A 22,200-nucleotide genomic window follows, 5' to 3' on the forward strand; every position below is an offset into this window, starting at 1 on the left:
AACAAAAGCAAACTAATAGAGTTGTATATTTGGTCTTGACCAAAAGACAACTGAAACCAAATGGCAAAAATCAATTGAATACAGGCTTCTGTCCTGAAACCCAAAATATGGATGGAGCTGGTCACTGTGCTTCTAAACATTTCCTTCAAGCATCTGCTCTGGACTGTAGCCATGGGTGGGCATACAAATTAATCTCTAAATTAACCTATTACTAATCACACACCTCATTTTACTTTACATTTAGAAAGTTATTAACCTAACAAGAATCTGTTGTTTACAACTCTAATTTGAAGGTCACAATGGCAGCTATTAGGAACAAGGGGCTTGCCAATGGTGCACAAAGGGGTTTCTGTTTACAAGCCATGGCAAGTTTCAAGAACATTGAAGTCTTCTTGGCAAAGAGAGGGATAAATAAAGCGTAAGGTAAACATACTCCAGTAAACACAAACAAATGTGTCTAAAATGCTTTGATAAGTTGTTGTTGATATGGTAATATTATGAGCAGATGTACATTATACAGTAAAATATGAGTAAATTCATTGCTAAAGAAACAAACAGTACAATGTGCATGATGAAATATTGGACTGACTTTAATACTGGTGTTTGATATGCAATGTCTAGGACCGTATCCATAAAAATCAGTAAAAAGCATCAAGTTGATTTAACATAAATAAAAAAAAAACTTTTAATCAGGACTATTTCATCTAGTTTAAAATAGTAACTGTCAGAGTAATTGGACTGTGTACAGTCCAGTATGAACATGCAACTTTCTTGAATCCTAATTTAAATATATTTAGTCTCAAAATGATTTCATGAGGATTCCTCATCTAACCGCATTAATCTTTTTCTCTTTCTCGGAAATCCCTAAAGGAATTGTGTCATAACTACAAACAGTGCAGAAGGCTAGCCATATTCTTCCAATAATCATTACAATTTCAGTGTCACCACATCCTACAGAAATTTTCTCATTATGATTGGTTATGTTTAAATGTTCTGTACACTGTGCAGAGAACAATGCTGTGACATTTTTCAAAAAGGCCATAAATAAATTAAAGACAAATGTAATCTGCACTGGAACGGAAAAAACATGGCCGGCATGTTACACTTAACTATGAACATAAAGTGCATTGTTAAATGTAAGAGTACTCTTAATGGGTGCTGACTTATGGACAGTAGAATTTTAGAAGTTTAAGGAACAAACTGGTCACTAATTTGGGAAGAAACATCTGTGCTCTTCTGAGACATGCCAATTTTATAGCTTATGAAAGTGAGTCAGTTTAATACATAAGGCTGTGCGACAGCAATCAGTAAACCCACACCAGCTAGAAAGCTAACATTCATGTTAACAATAGCATCCATGCGAAATAACTAGGAGCCCTAGGTGACCTTGGATTTGGAAAAATCCAGTCAAGTAATTCTGGAAAAGTATTCAGACATTTTGTGCCACTCATTTAAAGGAAGAATAAATTGGAATATTCAGTGATTGCCAATGCTGCTTTCTGCTTTAATTTGAGAAAATTTTGAGCAAGCTGAGCCTCATCAGATCCAACCTGCCCCACTACACTTTTTCAAAACTGGAAGCATTCTTGAAGGGCTGGAAAAACATGCGAGCTCAGTACACTAACAGAATCCAGCAGGACTGGACAGTCCTGGTCAGTGTTTTTTGGAAATAGTAAAAATAAATATTGGATTTGACAGTTGCAGAACTTGTTAAAATAGAGCAGACTGTCCAGTTTATTCACACTAAATTGTAGGCATGGAAAATGACAAGAAACCTACAGTCCTCTAGAAAGCTCTAGAAAAGTGAAGGAAGACAGTTAAGTCTTTACAGATTAAATATAATAGCAGAGCAAGGATGAAGGTCAAATAATAGATGAGATAATGAAAGGTTGCAGATGGTTGGCTTGATGGTTTATTCAGCCTGCTGATTTTATAGACCTTAAGCAAGCAGTTTCTGCTGCAGTCCGAGGGGTTAAAAGGTTGGTACCTAATTTTTTGCTTTTCTTTTGCTTGACCACCAAACAGCCTGAAGAGGCATTTCACTTACTGATCAACTGACTATTTCATGTTATTATACTGTCATGGAGGCAAAGTTGTATTTCTTTACCTAATACCAGTAAAAACCCTCCTGGAGCTTCAAATTTTCAACTCAGGGTAGTCTTCTCAACAACTATCTCCTTCACCTATGTAAACAGTGTAAAAATTGTGGCACAGTGTAAAGTTCCCTTTTCTACTTTAATTTTAGTTTACAGCAGTATTGGCTTTAAATTGGCTCATATACAGACAAAGTACTTGGTTAAATACTGTATATAACTTTGACAATACTAATCACTTTTGAGAAGTTAATCATCAACATACGAGTTATTAATAATGTTAGCAGGTTGGCTTCTTGAAACACTCCTCGCTATTGGCTCAAGTGGTTAAGGAACTGGGGTGTTCATTGGAAGGTCAAAGTTCAAGCCCCAGTACTGCAAAAACTACAACTGACTGGCCCTTGTGCAAGGCCCTTACTGTACCTCCAGAGGCAATTAATCTGAGTTTTGACCCCAAACTCCAAAGCTGGGACATGTGAAGTAAAGAATTTCACTGTGTTGTAATGTATGTGTGGTGATAATAAAGGCTGTTGTACAGCAATTCAGTTCAAAATGTTGAAAGTTTACTATAGATGAACAGTGCCAATAACAATCTCAGGCATGTAACTGTAAAAGTACAGTTAAAGTAGCTTTAACTTAAAGTATAAAGTATAAGCTTATTGTGCTTTGACAGAGTGTGGGGTGGCCATGTTTATTACCACCTACAGTACAAGACACCAATTCAATTCAGTTTAGATCACAATGTTGGGATAGCTACACACTAGGTGGCATTATGCACTTAAAACATAGAGCAAATATTTATCAGTGAACTTTGTAGAATAGTAGAAGTATGTATACTGTGTGGCTGCATCATTCACTTTTAGCTTCATTGATAGTGAATACACAATCTGCCCCAGTCACTGGTAATTAACCAACTGCAGTTTTTTACTATTTATTTTGTGAAGGATCCTGAATGATATTATTGTAGCAGTTTTTATTTTTGTCTACATTACCATAACTATAATTTAACATCAGCTCATGTCATGACACCTACATGGCAAGTTAGAGATCTTACACTTGAAAGTTTTTAGTAGTTTCTGACTGATCTCTGTATGTTTTAGTCATGTTTTTTGCCATGATACTCTTTGGAGTTTCTGAAGCCCTTCAATGTATTATGGATTTTCTGTGATTAGACCCTCTACTTGTTTAATCTCTGTTGCCTGTTGGATTATCAAAAACTCTAGCACATGAAAATGAAAACTTTTTTAAGGTCCAAATTTAGGTCCCTGGTTTGAACCCATTCTCAGGTTATTGTTTGTTTATGTGGACTTTTGCTTGTTTTCCCTGGGTTTGTGTGGGGTTCCTCTCCAGGTTGTATTACTCACTCTCTCACTCACTCATCTTCTACCGCTTATCCGAACTACCTCGGGTCACGGGGAGCCTGTGCCTATCTCAGGCATCATCGGGCATCAAGGCAGGATACACCCTGGATGGAGTGCCAACCCATCACAGGGCACACACACACACTCTCATTCACTCACGCAATCACACACTAGGGAAAATTTTTCCAGAGATGCCAATCAACCTACCATGCATGTCTTTGGACCGGGGGAGGAAACCGGAGTACCCGGAGGAAACCCCCGAGGCACGGGGAGAACATGCAAACTCCACACACACAAGGCGGAGGCAGGAATCGAACCCTGGAAGTGTGCGGCGAACGTGCTAACCACTATGCCACCGTGCCCCCCCAGGATGAATTAGTGAATAGTTAATGAATGAATTAGTGTATGAGTTTGTGTGTGTGTGTGTGTGTGTGTGTGTGTGTGTGTGTTTGTGTGTGTGTGAGCCTGCCTATTATGCCCTGATATGGACTGGTGTCCCATTTGAGAAGAATTCTCTCTTGTCCCTAGGGTAAGATCTGGGACCAGTTTAATGCTTTATAATGCTTTTTTTTTTTTTTTCAAAATAAAAAATCAGGGCTCTGTGTTTACATTGCATAACTATAATTGTATTTATAGAAATCTTCTTTGTTTTTGTGCTTAAAATGTTTTTATTTCATAGATATATATCTCATTATATATCATTATATTTTCATTATATTTCTTCAGTTACTGTGTTATCTTTTGTTTTAAGTAGAAAATTACTGAAGACAAGAATGAAAAACCTTGAATACTCCATTATAAACCAGGGTAATTCACACCAAAATTCACTTGTATATATCAGGAAATCTACTGACATCTATTGAGTTTACTGTAGCTTACCGCATTTAAATTCACAATTACATAATGAAGGATCTCCTACATTGTGGCTTGATTGAGAGGTCAAAGGAAAACAAAGTGTACAGACCTGAAGGCTGACTAAACTGGCTGTGCGTATTCTCTTTGTCTCACTGAGACTTTTCCTTACAGAGACAAGAGTGGGAAAGATTCAGGAGAGTCAGAAGAGGTGTTATATTATTATTTCCTCAGTTTTCCTAACAGAGCACCTGTTAATAATGACTGATGCGACAACTGTTAATAATGACTTGGATCATCTGCAAAAACTTAAGATACTTCATACTTAAAAACTTAATAAAACAAATTGATATGTTTTATAAAAACTTCAACCTAAAAACTATACAACATATGTTTTAATAAGCAACTTTAGATTTTAAAGTAAATTTTTTGTAACTATGTTACTATGCTTGACTACATTTATTTTGATCATTATTTTGATTATATTTGTCATTAAATCTTTTGTAAAGACAAAGAAATTCTTGGACAGTAAACAGAATAAGAGGCACTGTTAATAAAAATAGATCTTATTTATATATATAGCTTAATATTACTAATACCACGCAAAATGTTTTTAAGACAGCGTCGAAAGTCCCAAAATCTCCGTACGTAGAGGAAATTAACTTTATACCAAAATGTATATTTTATGTACGTATTTTATTTACAGAACATCATGTACATGATTGCCATTTCTTTGTTAACACGCATGAAGTCATCTTTCTTTACTGTGATCCAGCCATGTAAAGCATGAAAAATTTTAATTTCATGTATGTATAGAGATTTTTAGAGACTGATTACATTAGAAACCAACAGTGTGACACAAAATGTAAGAGTACATACATTTGCTACCTCCTCTATTCCTCCTGACAACTAAACAAAACATGTAATACAAATTACATATTTGTGATTTCTTCCAAAATTCAAAAACAAATGATAAAATACATTTTGTAAACAGTTGATAATAAACAATTTTGTTCCAAATACGTTTATCAGAATTATTGCCCACAGGCCACCATCACTGTGCATGATTAGCTCTAAACAGCTCAAAACAGATAAAGTTCGCTGATGACGTTACAGGTTTGGTCTTAATTAGCATCAACAATGACTCAATACAAATAGAAGGTGGAGCAAATTATGTATTGGTGCAGAAGCAGCATCTGTTACTTTATGAAGATGATGTTTAGCTCAGAAAGACTTGCAGTACTCACTTGCAGTCCTCACTGCACATCAACAGCATTACTATAGAAGCAGTCAGGAGCTCAATTTTATTGCTGTGCACATCACAGAAGATCTCACTTGAAACAAATATATATATATATATATATATATATATATATATATATATATATATATATATATATATATATATATATATATATATATATATATATACATATATATGTATATATATATATATATATATATATGTATATATATATATATATATATATATATATATATATATATATATATATATATATATATATATATATATATATATATATGTTATATATATATATATATATATATATATATATATATAAACTGAATAATTGAGGGTTATGGGCTTTGCTCAGGGACCTGGGGTAGCTTGGTGGACTTGGGATTCAAACTCACAACCTTTGATCAACATCTTAACTACTAGTTAACTAAACAGCTTAAATGTTGCAGTAACAAGGGTCATGGTGACACAGTGGGTACTTTTGCTAAAGATATTTTTGCACTATTATCTTATGTAGTGGACCAAATGCTTCCACATGTTATGTACAATAGCAGCAGTTTATGTTTTACAGCCACAAAACACATGCTGCCAAATACTATATTTTGTCCTGTGGATTACACTTCATGAAGTATTCAGACATTCTAAGAGGAGATGCCACATACTGTACATGTGGTCTTTGAAGACAACCTCCTAATCAATACACAATTGCTGGACTGTATATTTATAATTACACCCTCCAGTGTCACCCAAATGAGGATGGGTTCCTTTTTGAGTCAGTTCCTCTCAAGATTTCTTCCTCTTCCATCCAAGGGAGTTTTTCCTTGCCATATACGCCTCAGTCGCCTCAGGCTTGCTCGTTGGGGATAAATACAAACACATTTAAATATAAGTCTAAAATTAATCTTGAATTTTTGTATTATATTAATCTTTGTATAATATAAAATAAAATACAGTCTTTTGTTCTGTAAACATAATGTCCATTGTTAAAAGTGCTATATAAATAAATTTGACAACAACAATGAAGTCATGATGTATAAATGAAGTACAACAAAGTAGATAATCTCTATCTACATCAACAGTCATCTTTATTGACACCTCGTCACGTTTTTATCAGTGCTGTCATTGAATGACAAAGAACCCTGTTGAACAGGGTTTATAGAACCATAGTTAAATGATACTAACTTTATTTTACAGTTCCCCTATCCTTGGGTGGTGACAATCACCTGAATTATACATGTTACCATGTCATTAGGACTACATCTACATATATATGCTATCTTTACACCTTAGGACTAACTAGCAATGTGTTTGGAGATGAATTCAACATTCATGCTAACCTTTTAGAACTTAGAGAAAGCAAATGCTCTGATAGAAGCTGTACAGCCTTCCTGGAAAATGCTGCAGTAGCCTCCACATTCACCTAGACTCCCTTCTGTCTCTGTCACTGAAAAAAAGTTAGGATTGGGAAATGGGAATTGACCTGGATCTAGTTACTGATGTGAACGCTGTTTGTAGAAAGACCTCATTGGTACTACGCGTTCTGGTGTTTGTGAGTGTTTGAGATTCATTTTAAGGCTCAGTGCTACAGGTACAGATATGTAATGTCAAATATCTTAATCATTTTGAGACAGTGTCTTTTGGAGAGACATGGTGTTTTAACCAGTAACAAAAGCAGCAAAGGTAACTAAGGTCTTGCCAGCTATTTCAGTGCCACAAGCAGCATTTTCATTGTCAGTCTATAAATAGGAAAATAAGACAAATTACCCCACTACAATTATGGAATGTGATGTGGAATTAATGAGGTTTCTTTCATTACTCTAATGAATGTGGACCTTGACACAGATGTTTCAAATTTTCCAAAAGAAAATATATTTTAGATTTACTGAAAAAAGTATCTGGTAACAGGCAGAAACCTGAGTTTCTTTAGTGGCTCATTAAAGGAAAAATCCAAATAAAGTAAATTTCTAAAGTGTGTTGGCACTATGAGCCACCAGAACAGGTTCAGTGCACTTTTTGGCATAAAGTCTCCAGGTCTGTGCAACTATACCACAATACAAGTATTACAAAATTTATTTGGGAAAAGATTATTTCCTAACTTGGTGTTTTGATGATGATGATGATGATGATGATGATGGTGATAATGATGATGGTGATGATGATGATGATGATGATGATGATGAGTGCTACACTATAATATGCCGTCACTCCAAAATTAGTCCAAAATCTCCCACTTTTGTGGAGAGTACCACTTGGAAACCAGAGAGGTGGCTTTTAACTGCTCTTGCCAAAGTTATTTTCGCATTTGGGTCTCCACCATTGAAGGTTTGTCTCTAATATGGTCTCAGGGAGTTTTTCCTTGCCACCTTTGCCTCTTGTACTTATCTCTGGAGCCTTGTCCTCACTATGTTTCTCTCTCACACAATTTTTATTGTGGATCCAAAAGTGCCCACCTTTATACTGTACTTTTAAATGTACGTATTCCTTATTTAAAACAAAAGAAGGCATATATTGATGCTCCAGCCTCACATTCAATTTCATGAGTCTTTTTTGGACAAGTCAGCTCTCCACTCAGTAGCATCTGGTAGCAGTTTCAGCATGTTAATACATGAGGTCACTCAGCGGATGCTGCAAGCTTTAGGTAGTACTCATGCACTTGGGAGAGCTCCAGAATGTTGACTGTCAGTGTTGCAATGTTGATCATGTGAATTTCCTGCACATTTAGTCTCAACAGAAAACTAAAATAAAAACTGGTGTTTATTGCAGACCAACATTTTTGATATAATGGTTCAGTCATTGCATTTTAATGGCCCTTTGATATTTTCATTCTGAGGCAACCTTGTTGTGCTAAAATTCCCTTATATTTAATCAAATCCCTGATGCCATAAACGTTCACAAGATATTGGAACAGCTGCAAAATAGCCACAGTGACCATCATTGATCCACCACAATATGTTACAGTAAGCATGATTTGGGTTTTCTTCACTAAATATACCAATGTACATGTTCAAATATTATATTTTGGTCTTCAAGTGCTGTATATGGTTGATCTGATGAAGCGTTTCTTTTTAGCCCTTCCATGCAAGTCCATCTCAGGGCATCATGCATATACACATTCACACCTATAGGGAATTAAGTGTAGCCCAGTGATTCCCTTTTTTCAGCCATGGAGCCTCTAGCATATTCTGACTGATTATTGAGGACCATCAACATAACCAAAAAAGGAGTACAACATTAGATTTTACATACTGCTGGCTACTTATATGGCTTAAACGTTAACAGTAACATCTTTTATACTATTATTTACTGCATCAAAGTGAGACAACATTTGCAAACCTTGCTCTAATGAAAAACACATTTTACATAGATCGAGGGCACTATAGAATGAATGCTAAAATTCCCATGACTATGTACATTATTCTTCTTTTACTTTCAGATTTCTCTGTTAGGGGTCACCACAGCAAATATTCTGTTTCCACCTAACTATCCTTTTCGTTCATAAAGCAGATGCCCACCTTTCCAGGTTTTCCACCACCTGCTCTCTACTTGCACTACAGATCACAATGTCATCCGCAAATATCATTGTCCACGGAGATTCCTGTCTGACTTCATCTGTCAACCTGTCCATCACCATAGCAAACAAGAAGGGACTCAAAGCTGATCCTTGATGTTCACACTGACTAATCGCATGTATAAATTTGGCACGTTTTATGCCAGATGCCCTTCCTGACGCAACCCTCTCTATTTATCCGGGCTTGGGACAGACACAGAAATCACTGGCTTGCAACCTCTGTGGCTAGATTCCAAGACTAATAAATTTTTTTTTAACGTAACTGTCAATTTTTTCATTCAAAGTGAAATATTCATTGAAATTCAAATCCATTGAAATATTTAACACAAATACCATACATACTTCAAGTATTTTTGGATACAATTCCAATAGTCCCTTAATTCTGCTGTGGACTACAAGTGGTCTGTTGACCCCAGATTGAGAAACACTGGAGTAGCCAATCTGACTTTCTCCATGTTTTTGGACAGTTGGTGGAAACCCAACAACTACAGTAAGAGAGAAACATACATGCTTTTGTGGAGAACATGCACCGCTTGTAGCATAAACATTATCCCAAGCTGGTGCTCAAACCAGGGATGTGTGAGGTGGCACTGCTTCCCGCTGCACCACTGTACTGTCCTTCTATCTTGGTATTAGTATAATAGAGTCATAGCTGTCTTGCAGCAACGGTTGGGGCGAGGAACTTCTGGTGGCCCAGTCTGGCTAATGATACCACCAGTCACAGTGAGTCACTAGGGCAATTAGAGTCACTAAGCATGCATGTTTGCCTTCCATGTTTCACACCGTCACATAAATTTAGCATTGCAAGGACAGGAGAAATGGTGTCTAGTGCAACTCTCTAAGCTACAAAATGCAGCATTTTTTTTTAAATGCACCATTTTAATGGGAGGCCATTAAAGCAGCCTTGCACTTTGGCTGACTCCCGAGTAGTGAGTTTCCCTTTTCCCTTCTCAGTTCCCCTCTCTTCTTCTATCTGCTCCTGCTAACTCCTTCTTCTCCTCAATTCCAGGCTGCTAGGGGGTAAGATATATAGTCCTGAACAGCACGCCACCTCCAATGTAGCTTTAAGCCACATTGCCAGTAAAAATAAATAGCCTTAGTGTCCTGTACCACACCACTGCTGCTCTGCATCACAGAGGATCTGTAGGTTGCCAAAAACAACCTTCAGTTTTGTTAAACCTTTTTTATATTTCCTTGAAGTGAATGCCTACTTCAGAAAGTATTATGTAGCATGCCAAATTAACAGGGGGATTTATGTGTAGTAAAACAGAGAGCAATACAGGTCAATACATGTAGTATTTTTGATTGTTAGCTGAGAATATTAGAACTTGTAGCTGTCTCGTGCCGGGCCATCAGTCTTTGGTGCACTGCTCTTTGCTTTTAATAAAGTTTTGTGTTTCTTATATCAGGGAGAGTTAAGCTGTGGAGAAGCCACAAAGACGCTTACCACCTGTACTATTATCTGTGAATAGTGAATCACGGGGGTGAATCAGGTTTGGTCTGCAATATTATGGCATTTCCTAGGCCCCTAACTTACAGTATGTTAGTTGGGTATATCACCGCCAAAGGACTACCAAACCATTCTAGAGGACCTTGTGCACTTAATTGTTCAAACATTGTACCCTGAAGGTGGTATATTCCAGGAGGATAATGCACCAATACAGACAGCAAGACTGGTGACAGAGTGGTCTTATGCACATTATGGTAAAGTTGACCATCTCCGATAGCCTGCTCTGTATAAGGATCTGAATATTATTGAGACACTTTTTGGAGTTTTGTTGGAGTATGAGTTTACATAGAATATTTTTGAGAAACATCCTATGAGAGAAGGTTCTGAATGCTGAAACACCTTGGTGATGAGAGAGGATGAGAAGTAAATGACTAGATTGATTTGCGCTGACAGGAAGTCTATAAGCCTAAATATAATATACTATCTATATAACAAATTTGCTCTATTCACTCTTTACAACCTTGATGAGCTGGAAAGTATCTCAGAAAAGACAACACAACAAACATTGAGGTGGATGGGCTACAACACTGGAAGACCAGGTTGGCATCACCTCTTTCAGACCTTTTTTTTCTATTAAATTTTATTCTATTCACTTTTTTATTCATTCTGATGTTCAATGTGAGCATAAACAGATGCTCTTGACCTATTTCTACAGTGTTTTTCATTGTTCTGTCACATGATTAGCTAATTAGATAGCTGCACAAATGAGCTGGTGTATAGTTATTCATATTAAAGTTGACTTTATTTGGTGTTAAATTGAATGAAATAGTTTCAGATAACAGCTGTGTAATAAATACATTTGAACATTCATTCTGCACACAGCCAAATCCACAATTATCCACAATTATAAAAGAATGTTGTAAAATGTTTCTTATTGTTTTTCACTTTATATGTACAATAATACAATTTGTATATTTACATGTATATATCTCACATTAAGGGTGGAAAATTATTACATGATTTAAACCTGGCATTATAAAATACTGAAATTGATATTCCTGAATGAATGAAATTATTAGAAAACACATATTTAAATCAGGCCATTCAATTTTGTTGATTTTTCCACTTTCATAGCTATAGTAGCTAACTAATACAGATAAGGTAATAAAAATGTGTGAAAATTTTTTATTTAATTTTGTTTTATTTAACATTAGTTTTGAGCAAGAATCACTCAGCAAAGTTCATGCAATCTTGTGGAATTGTCCGGATCTGTTTCTCAGAAAGCAGCTGTGAAAACACTTAAGCTGACAAACTCTGACTCATATTTTGCACATTCTCATGTTACTCCTTCTCATGAGACTGACCTAACATCAACACCAAAAAAAGATATATCAGCTACTTTTTATGATCCATAGTATTATGTCTTCCAACTGAGGAAGGTCTGTTCTTCAAAGGAGACGTACCAGAATAGCAGAATGTGCATGTGAGCTTTCCCCTCTATAAGAAAATTGACGTTTACTGCACTAAAATGGTATTAAATTTTTTTAACAAGAATCACAGCAACAGAATAACCTTGCTCAGATCAAACCAGCAGCTTAATATGAACTAAAATATGCAGTGTTATTAATACATAATATTAGACATGGATGGATTCATCTGGCTGCTATTTTTTGTTTGATGACACCAAATTCAGTGAAACTTTTAAAATGTGGCTGCTTATAGCTTAAGAATCTAGTCTCTTAATTTCCTGAAGACACTCAGAATGTGGAAAAGGAAATTATATCCAGAAGCACCAGAAAATGTAATTGTACCATTCAGCAATCTGCATGTGAAAATACTCAAATAATAATTATTATAATGAAAAAAAATATAATGGCAGACACAAATCACTGGATCACAAGTCAAAAAGGCTAAAATCCATATTTTGAAAGAATTTATTAGTTATTTACTAGCTATTAGAATTTATTAGCTATTAGTATTAAAACAGGGAAGCTGATTAAATGGATGATGATGAGAAAATGTTCTTGAAAGAAGTATTCTAACACAAGGCACAAGAGTTAGAGGAGATTGGTACCCATCGGCTAAGATCATAATATAGTGAACACAATCATCACATACTAATTATCAATTTAAAACCCTGAAGGAAAATAATGCAGGGCTTCATTTTAAGCTACTGTATCAAACCCAGCACATTAAACGCTTTTGATACGCCTGATGTCAATATGCAACATAAGTTTTTAGTAGTGGTTTAAAAACATTCCTGGTTTTCGCAACAATATCTGAGGGGAGCTAATTCTAACTTAGCAATTTTATTAGCACAGTTGATGCATAGCAACTACAAGCTGGATGCAGGAAAAATCTAGAGCAGGATTCATAGGGATAGGATATATTTCATTCAAAAATCAGATTTATCATCAACATCTGTTTCCAGAAAATTCAGTTTATGAATAAATCGGTTTATATGGAAGATCAGCTTCAACTCTCAAAACCTCCTGTAATTAAAATTCTTTGCCAGTCCTACTGCTCGAGCCAATATCTTAGTCCAATACAAAAAAAGCACATACTTATATGAGAAGTAATGTTAATTTATTGCAGTTTATGTAAAAATCAGTTTTGGGTATAAACAGCTAAATTAACTGGATAGCATTATAGGAAATATATGAAATATGGCCTGGAAAGCCAGATTATATGTGTAATATTTCCTAACACAGGATCCAGGAAACAGATTTCCTTTGAGTAAGCTCATTCATTAATAGGCCAATATCAAACCTCCCATTGATTTCCAAGATCCTAGAAAAGTTTGTAGGACAGCAGTTATTCTCATAGCTACATAGGAATAATGTTCATGAAATGTAACAGTCAGGATTTAGGCTTCACCATAGCACAGAAAAAGCACTGGTTACAGTTGTAAATGACCTGTTACTGGCCTCTGATCAGGGTTATGTGTCTTTGCTGGTGTTGCTTGATCTTAGTGCAGCTTTTGATACCATTGACCATGCTACAGTATTTTACTTGATAGGTTAGAGCATGTTGGTGTTAAAAGGACAGCCCTCTCCTGGCTCAGGTCTTATTTGACTGATTGCTATCAGTACATAGATCTAAATCATGACTACTCTAAACATACACACGTGGACAAAATTGTTGGTACCCTTCGGGTCAATGAAAGAAAAACTCACAATGGTCACAGTAAAAACTTTAATTTGACAAAAGTTATAACAAATAAAAATTCTATGAATGTTAACCAATGAAAGTCAACGTTGCTTTTCAACCATGCTTCAACGGAATTATTAAAAAAAATAAACTCATGGAAACAGGCCTAGACAAAAATGATGGTACCACTAGAAAAGACTGAAAATAATGTGACCAAAGGGACATGTTAATTCAAGGTGTGTCCACTAATTAGCATCTCAGGTGTCTACAATCTTGTAATCAGTCAGTGGGCCTACATATAGGGCTCTAGGTAGTCACTGTGTTGTCTGGTGACATGGTGTGTACCACACTCAACATGGACCAGAGGAAGCGAAGGAAAGAGTTGTGTCAGGAGATTAGAAAGAAATTTATAGACAAGCATGATAAAGGTAAAGGCTATAAGACCATCTCCAAGCAGCTAGATGTTCCTGTGACTACAGTTGCACATATTATTCAGAAATTTTAGATCCATGGGATTGTAGCCCAAGGTAATGTTCAGTGTTCCTCAAGGTTCTGTTTTAGGCCCAATGCTTTTCTCTCTATATATGTTACCCCTTGGTGCAATTATACATAAACATGGTATTAGCATCCACTGTTATGTTGATGACATGCAGATATATGTTTCAGCTAAGTCAGATGTGAGTCACCAGCTTAATAAGATTGAAAATTGTTTGGACATTAGAAAGTGGATGCTTACTAACATCCTTCTGCTGAACTCTGACATGACAACTGCTTTTATTAGGGCCACTGGCAGCCAGAAGTAAGCTTTCTGATTACAGAGTAACTCTGGATGGTCTTTCTATTTTATCATGTGCAGCAGTTTGAAAAAAAAAACCTTGATGTGATTATAGACATTGATCTCTTATTTGAAGCTCACATAAATAATATCACAAGGGTAGCCTTTTTTTCATCTCACCCTGCTCTGGGATTGATCTGCTTGGTCAAACTCATGGGATTGCTGCGGGCTGCCCGGAGACTGTCATGCCTTCTTTGAACCATTGTTGCTTCAGTCAGCTGTTTGGTCTAGTCTTTATTAGCAATAATTTGAAGACTTTGGCATCAAGTTTAGTGTAGGGTCTATGGTGAACTCAGATTTTGAGCTGACTCTTTAGTTCCTCAGGAGCTCTCGGTTGCACAACTACAAACTGCTGTCGTAATGACAATATTTACATTTACATTATTTACTGTCCAATGTCACCCAAATGATTATGGGTTCCCTTCTGAGTCTGGTTCCTTTCAAGGTTTCTTCCTCATATCATCTCAGGAAGTTTTTCCTGGCCACTGTCACCTTCAGCTTGCCCGTTAAGGACAGGGATAGATGTTAGAGATATTTAGTAACTTTAAAAACTTTAAATGTATTCATTTTTTTGTTTCGAAACTTCTGAAAAGTTTCTTTGAGACAAAGTGAATTGTTAAAAGTGCTATACAAATAAATTGAATTGAAAATTAAATTGAATTCATTTATTCATTCATTCATTCATAATATAAGATATACCTTTATTCATCACCCAATGGGGAAATGTCTCTGTTACAGCAGCAAAGAGAAAGAAATGCAAATATTTAAAAAGAGTAGAGACATAATATAATATACAGTATATACACAACACAATGTATAAATACAGAGAAGAAAAAAGAGACCACGAGTAAATAGTTACGCTAACAGACATTTCACACAGGTAATATTGCATGTTTTTCAAAATTTCTGTTATTGCATGTGTTGTTTCAAATACATTGTTATTGTTATTATTACAGTTAAACAGACTGTATAGTACATACTGCTGTAGGTGAACTGATTAAAATGACCTAATATTCCCTTAACACCACCTTCTTTTTCTTCTTCTTCTTTGGGGGGGTGGGTCAACTCAAGGGGTTAAGGCTCTGGGTTGTTGATTGGAAGGTCAAGGTATAAGCCTTACCACTTCCAAGCCTCCACTGTTGGGCCAGAGAGCAAGGCCCTTAACCATCTATGCTCCAGGAGTGCTGCATCATAACACTGTGGACTGACCCAAACTTCAACAGCTGGGTTATGTGATGAAAGAATTTCACTGTGCTGTAACGTACAGTACATGTGACCAAAATAAAGGCTCTTTCTTTTCCTTCTTCCAGCAGAGCTAGTACTGAGGGAACAGAAAGCAGAGATCGTGAGAGTTCAGCACAGATATGGAGAGAGAACATTCTCTTTTCAATGCAGGGAAAGCTCCCAAACCAAACAGAGCTGTGATTTAGAGGTCTCGGTTTCAGCCACTGGGGCTCCCTTGCTTTGGACATATTGATCCCTTTACACACAGGGAGGTAAGAAAGAGCTTTTACTGGAGTGTAATGAGGGTCTGAGGACAAAAAGAGGGAATGTAGCAGTGAAGTGTATTCCACCCCTGAGATCTGTTGTTCGACTCTAGTTACATGCTTATACTATACTAATGCATATTGTACATGTATATTTGTGTATGTATGTGTGTCTTTGTGAGTGTGTGTCCTACATATTTACATACACACACTACAACAGTGCTGTGTGGTTTAAGTGTGCTGCCAAATCATACAGCTTGAGCAAAATGCATGTCCACAATTCCCCTAAGGGAGAGAGGAATACGTGACTGACTGCAGGTTGCAGCTTTGAGAGTGAAGGAAATAGAATATTAGTACTGATGTGAGGCACAAATGGGAGGCAAATATCATTACACTGATAATAAAAAAAGAGCTATACCTTTGTTTGATACCGCTGCTGAAGACTAATCTAATGAACAACAGCACAACAAAAACAACACAAGTTGCATTAAAATTTTGTGTTGGAGTAAGAACCTGGCATTCTATTATTATTCATAATTTTTTCTGCCATTATGATATAAAGAAATATCACAAAAAACATCCAGGAAATGTCAGCAACATCTATGTAGCAATTGTTTCCAGTTGCCTTTTTCTTCTCAGAATTCAGACTGCATCAATGGCATTGAGGTTTGGATGGTCATAGTGGCATTTTCATCACCAGCACATTTGTGATTTTCCCTTTACCCCTTACGGTGTAAGTCTTGCTTAAGGAATAAAGCACTACAAGGCTTCGTGTTATAGGAAATAATTAAGGAAAGGGTGCTGTGATGAGGTTTGACACCAAATGTAGTTAACCACAGATAGATATTAACAGTGATTTTTTTATTTGAGGGAGAATTCTTGAGTTCCAGTAGCTTCTCAATTGGCACCTTCTCAAAGTGGCACCACATTCATAGGGCACCAGAACCATGAGAGTGGAAATCTTGTAACACTTTTACTTCCTTGACAAAAGTGTCTGTCTTATCAGTGACTGATAGTAACAAATTTATATACTGTAGGTATGAGCAACTGTTAAAGGTTGCTAATTGTTTTGGATCTTGATGAACCGTTATGATGTACTAGCAAAATATTTGCATTATACACTGTAAAAATAAATCACTGAATCTACTTAATAAAAGCTTATAAATTTGACTAATAAATGCAAATTTGTTGGATTTGCTTGATTGTGAACTTTAAGGTGGGTGCAGTAGGTGTAAAAATGTTCAACAGTACTTAAGTCATCTAGTTTATTGGACCAAAAGCCTAACTAAAAGTGCATACTGTTGCAAATATCTAGTGCAAAGAATTTTTTGGGCACAAACAAAAAAACAACCAATTCAGTTTAATTGTGAATACAGTTAGAAACGGTTGTTAATAGCTTAATTCTAGATATTTTTACATATGAGGGTTACCTTCATGCTGAAAAATAATTGAACAACAAATAAGATTTTCCAAATTAGATGGTTACACAGTAATATTCCTCTGTAAACTCTTCAGTAAACTAACAAATATGCCTTTTCCTCTTTGTATGCAATAAACAAAATAAATTATTTCACTTTAAGTTTTTATACACCATATATTGACAACAGCATATACTTTACAGTGAAAATGGGGTTTATAAGTAGGTCATCAACATGCCTAGTTGCGCTTCCACTTCTTAAACAGTGCCAATCTTCTAGCCAATCTTCTTTCAAAATGTCATTCATCAGGTCAGTCAACTCAACTAGGAAATTTATGCAAAGCTTGTACAGTACAACAGCAGCACTCCTTCAAGAAAGTAATTGTAGTTATTACGTCATCTGATAACCTAGGTGCTTATTCTCTGGCTGGTTTACAGGAGAGTTTCACTGTTGAGCACCCTTGTCTGTTCTACTTTACCAAGAGGAGTGAAATCCAGGAGAACATGCAGTTAGGAGCGTTTCTACTGAGAACCAAGCAGGAGCATGACAAGCAAGTGCCTGAAGTGTTACATGATGATGTTGGTAATGCATTATTATGTGAAAGGTGGCTGTGTTTTAAATGAAAGGTTGGAACATTTTCACACAGTTGGTGGTTTTCCACTTGACAGTGCACAACTTTATGGAAGGTGTCATTCCCATTGAAATGTCCTTGTGCATTAATGATTTGGTTTTGAGGTAATGAATCTCTCTTGATTACATTAATCAAGCTATTATGCAGTTTTCTTACAAATTCTCAGACAATGTTAATTGGCCTCAGCTCAGATCATTGTAGCTATTTGCCTTTAGAGGTACCTTTGTTGGTAATGCCCATGTAAACTAATTACTAAACTAACTTTTGCCCATTATACGTTGGTCAAATAAGTTCTAAATACACTGCCGATTTTTTAAGTTTTCCCACTTACAAAGAATAAAGAGATCTGTAATTTTCATTGTATGTGAACTGTGTAACTTAACTGTGAGAGACAAGCTAACAAAAATCCAGAAAATCACATTCAATTTTATTCAATATACAAATTTCAATTTTATGAAATAAGTATTTGATACAAAAGAAAAATAGAACTTAATATTTCGTACAGAAACCTTTGTTTACAATTACAGAGGTCAGATATTTCCAGGTTTGACCAGGTTTGCGCACACTGACGCAGGGATTTTGACCCACTCCTCCATACAGGCCTTCTCTAGATCTTTCAGGTTTTGGGGCTGCAACTCCGTGTTGCCCAGCGAAATCATACAATGTGATTTTCTGGATTTTTTTTTTAGATTCTGTCTCTCACAGTTAAGGTGTACCTACAATGAAAATTACAGATCTCTCCATTCTTTTTAAGTGTGAAAACTTGAAAAATCGGCAGTGTATCAATACTTATTTGCTTCACTGTAAGTTTCTTCGATATCTCTGAAAATGATCAAACATGAAAATATTGTTTCTTCTGAAAGATATTTTAAAAATGGCAGTGAGGATTCTCTTGATTTTATTCATGGCAAGATCAGAACAGAGTTAGGGGAACCTCATTATGATGCTTCTGTATTTTTTTTTAGGTTGAACTTTGGATAGCAATTTCATAACCCAAGTACTACTCTCACTCTCACTCATTTTCCACTGCTTATCCGAACTACCTCGGGTCACGGGGAGCCTGTGCCTATCTCAGGCGTCATCGGGCATCAAGGCAGGATCCACCCTGGACGGAGTGCCAACCCATCGCAGGGCACACACACTCTCATTCACTCACGCACTCACACTACGGACAATTTTCCAGAGATGCCAATCAACCTACCATGCATGTCTGGACCGGGGGAGGAAACCGGGGTACCCGGAGGAAACCCCCGAGGCACGGGGAGAACATGCAAACTCCACACACACAAGGTGGAGGCGGGAATCGAACCCCCAACCCTGGAGGTGTGAGGCGAACGTGCTAACCACTAAGCCACCAGGCCCCCCACCCAAGTACTATTCAATATTAAATAATGACCTATAAGAGCTACAGTTGTTGTTTGAAGGAAGTAAAGGATGACAAACTTAAAAGTCCCTCTTGGCTGTTGTTCTGTGTAAGTACCACGAATTACAGACAGTGAGCATCCCTTCATTAGATTCTTACACTAATCAAAGGATGCAACCTGATACATACCTTAGGTTCATCTTAAAAGTTACATCTCATGGTGACTGCAAACAGTCATGACAATGTTATCTGCAAACTGTGTGTGAACAAAACAGCATCATTCTTTCATTCAGAGTGCACAGAGTTCTCTCTCTCTCTCTCTCTCTCTCTCTCTCTCTTCAGCCATATTTTTGCATTAGTTACTTTGATTTGAAACTTTCTGGCCTCACAGCTCAACTATTTTTATAGTTTCTATCCCTGGCCATTAACCACACACCCAGAGATTGTACCCGATGAGCACAAACTATGAGGATCCTGAGGCATCTAGAGATGTACCAGCTCCAGTTGGACTGTGCTTCATGAAGTATTTGGACATTCTGTGATGCTCTGTCTCTCTCTTTCACACACAAACACACACACACACACACACACACACACACACACACACATTTACATCTATCGGCTGGCACCACATAAACAGCATATATGCTCGCTCTAGAAACAGGAGAAATAAATAAGACAGGGCAAACAATGCATCCGTTTCTCATCTCGCTCAGCAGAAAGAAGAAAACCGCAAAGCGGACCGAACTGACGCAAAGCACCCTGGAGCACAATAAGCGCCATATTACCCCCCCGCTGGCGACCTCCATAATTACTCCTGACATTTATATAAAATGTTTTAATGCAAGGATGATCAGACCAGGTTCATTACCCCTGAACAAATATTCACAAACATTAATTCCAATGAACAAATATTCAAAGACATTAATTATAAAATTATAGAAACTACCACAAATGTGATAACACTTTAGTGGGCATCACACGCTCCCTGACAGAGAAGAATGGCTCCCGACATTTCCAAAAACTTTTATCTCAAAACCGTTCAACATTTTTTTTCAATTCTTAACCATAATTCTCAAATCTCTATTCATATTCAAATCTCTATTATATTGCATGCAAAAAGGTGGGATGTATGGAAAGAGTGAGTGTGCAGGTGTAGTGTGATGAGACGCTTCTATGACAGGTATGTAGGGTGCTGTGTATCCGGTCACTGAGTTAACTGCGGCGTGTGTCTGGACTGATGGCTCACCTAATGACCCATATGTGAGGAAACGTATATGTGAGGAAACGGCATGGCCAAAGGTAGGTTCTCATCAGCGTGGCATCTCTTCTCAGTAGGATTTGGTACGTATACAGGCACAGTATGACTTTCTCTGCTTACAGGTGCTGGTTCTGACCCCCGAATCTCTGGATACCTGGTGAGTTGCCCCTGGTAGGTAACAGGTCTTTCCTCCATCCTTTTGGTCTGTCTCTTTAACCAGTATCCCAATCCAGAATCATCATCCGAATCATTTTCACTGTCCTCACTCGTGTCTGCTTGTCTTTGAGTGTCTCTCATTCTCTCTTGGTTTTGTCTGTTATGTGTTTTCTTTTCAGGAATAGATCTGGTGTCAGGTGGAGTGACATCGACATGTAAGTCGTTCACCAGCAATAGGAGATCTCCGGTTTCAGGGCAGACAATGTACACTGGGTTCTCAGCAAGTTGACGTTCACCTATGTATATAGTCTTCTCCCAGTATGCCCTTAATTTTCCAGGCCCTCCATGTTCACTGAGGTTCCGGACCAGAACTCTGTCCCCTGGTTGTAGTACAGCCCCTCTTGCTCTCTTGTCATACGTCACTTTTCCTCTTGCACTGGACTTTTTGCTATTCTCACCAGCAATGCGGTAGGCTTCTGACATCTTTTTAGCCCATTTCTCTGCAAATCCTCCAGGTGAGTACGGTTCCCTTTCTCCAACCAATCCAAACAGCAAGTCGACTGGGAGATGTGGGTGACGGCCATAGAGGAGAAAAAATGGTGAGTAGCCGGTTGACTCATGCCTGGTGCAATTGTATGCGTGTATGACATGCGGGAGGTGATCCTTCCACCGTAGTTTCTCACTATCAGTCAATGTTCTTAACATCTGGAGGATGGTGCAGTTCAGCCGCTCAGCTGGGTTGCCTTGTGGGTGATAGGGCGACATCCGCAAGTGGCCAACTCCTGACAACCGCTGTAATGATTGGAACAGTTTGTTCTCAAATTCACGACCCTGGTCATGATGCAGTTTGGATGGATATCTGAACCGGGGTATGAAATCATTGAAGATACGCTCTTGTTCTCATAGGATATGCCTGGGCAAATCTTGTGAAATGATCAAGCACTACTAGAATATATTCATATCCTCCACAACTGGTTTCCAGATGCAAATAGTCAATACACACAAGCTCTAGAGGGAAGTTAGATGTGATGCGGCCCATAGGAGCTCTCGTCTGTGTCGTGGGTTTCTTAGACCTGATACAGGGACATTTTCGGGTGACATAGTCTTCAATTTCTTTAGCCATGAAGGGCCAGTAAAACCTTTCCCGAGCAAGATGAAGAACTCTTTCCGTGCCTACATATCATTGTGTAGGTACTTCAGAGCAATCGACCTGTGTTTCAGAGGGAGAACTAACTGCTTTTGCTGGTTCGTCCTTCGGTAAAGGAGGCCGTCTTCAAGTTGCAACTTACTCCACTCATGCAGCAGCTTTCGGGT

General features: G+C 37.3%; 1 long non-coding RNA gene across 1 annotated transcript; it reads left to right on the forward strand.

Annotated features, from left to right (window-relative positions):
• Positions 1 to 1,933: 1,933 nt before the first annotated feature.
• On the forward strand, positions 1,934 to 19,104 carry LOC132852822 (uncharacterized). The gene is made up of 4 exons (XR_009649133.1): positions 1,934 to 1,979; positions 15,881 to 16,066; positions 17,913 to 18,057; positions 19,072 to 19,104. It is a non-coding gene; the product is annotated as an uncharacterized LOC132852822 (long non-coding RNA).
• Positions 19,105 to 22,200: the final 3,096 nt, after the last annotated feature.

The sequence above is a fragment of the Tachysurus vachellii genome, chromosome 10 (genome assembly GCF_030014155.1).
Source record: "Tachysurus vachellii isolate PV-2020 chromosome 10, HZAU_Pvac_v1, whole genome shotgun sequence".
NCBI lineage: Eukaryota > Metazoa > Chordata > Actinopteri > Siluriformes > Bagridae > Tachysurus > Tachysurus vachellii.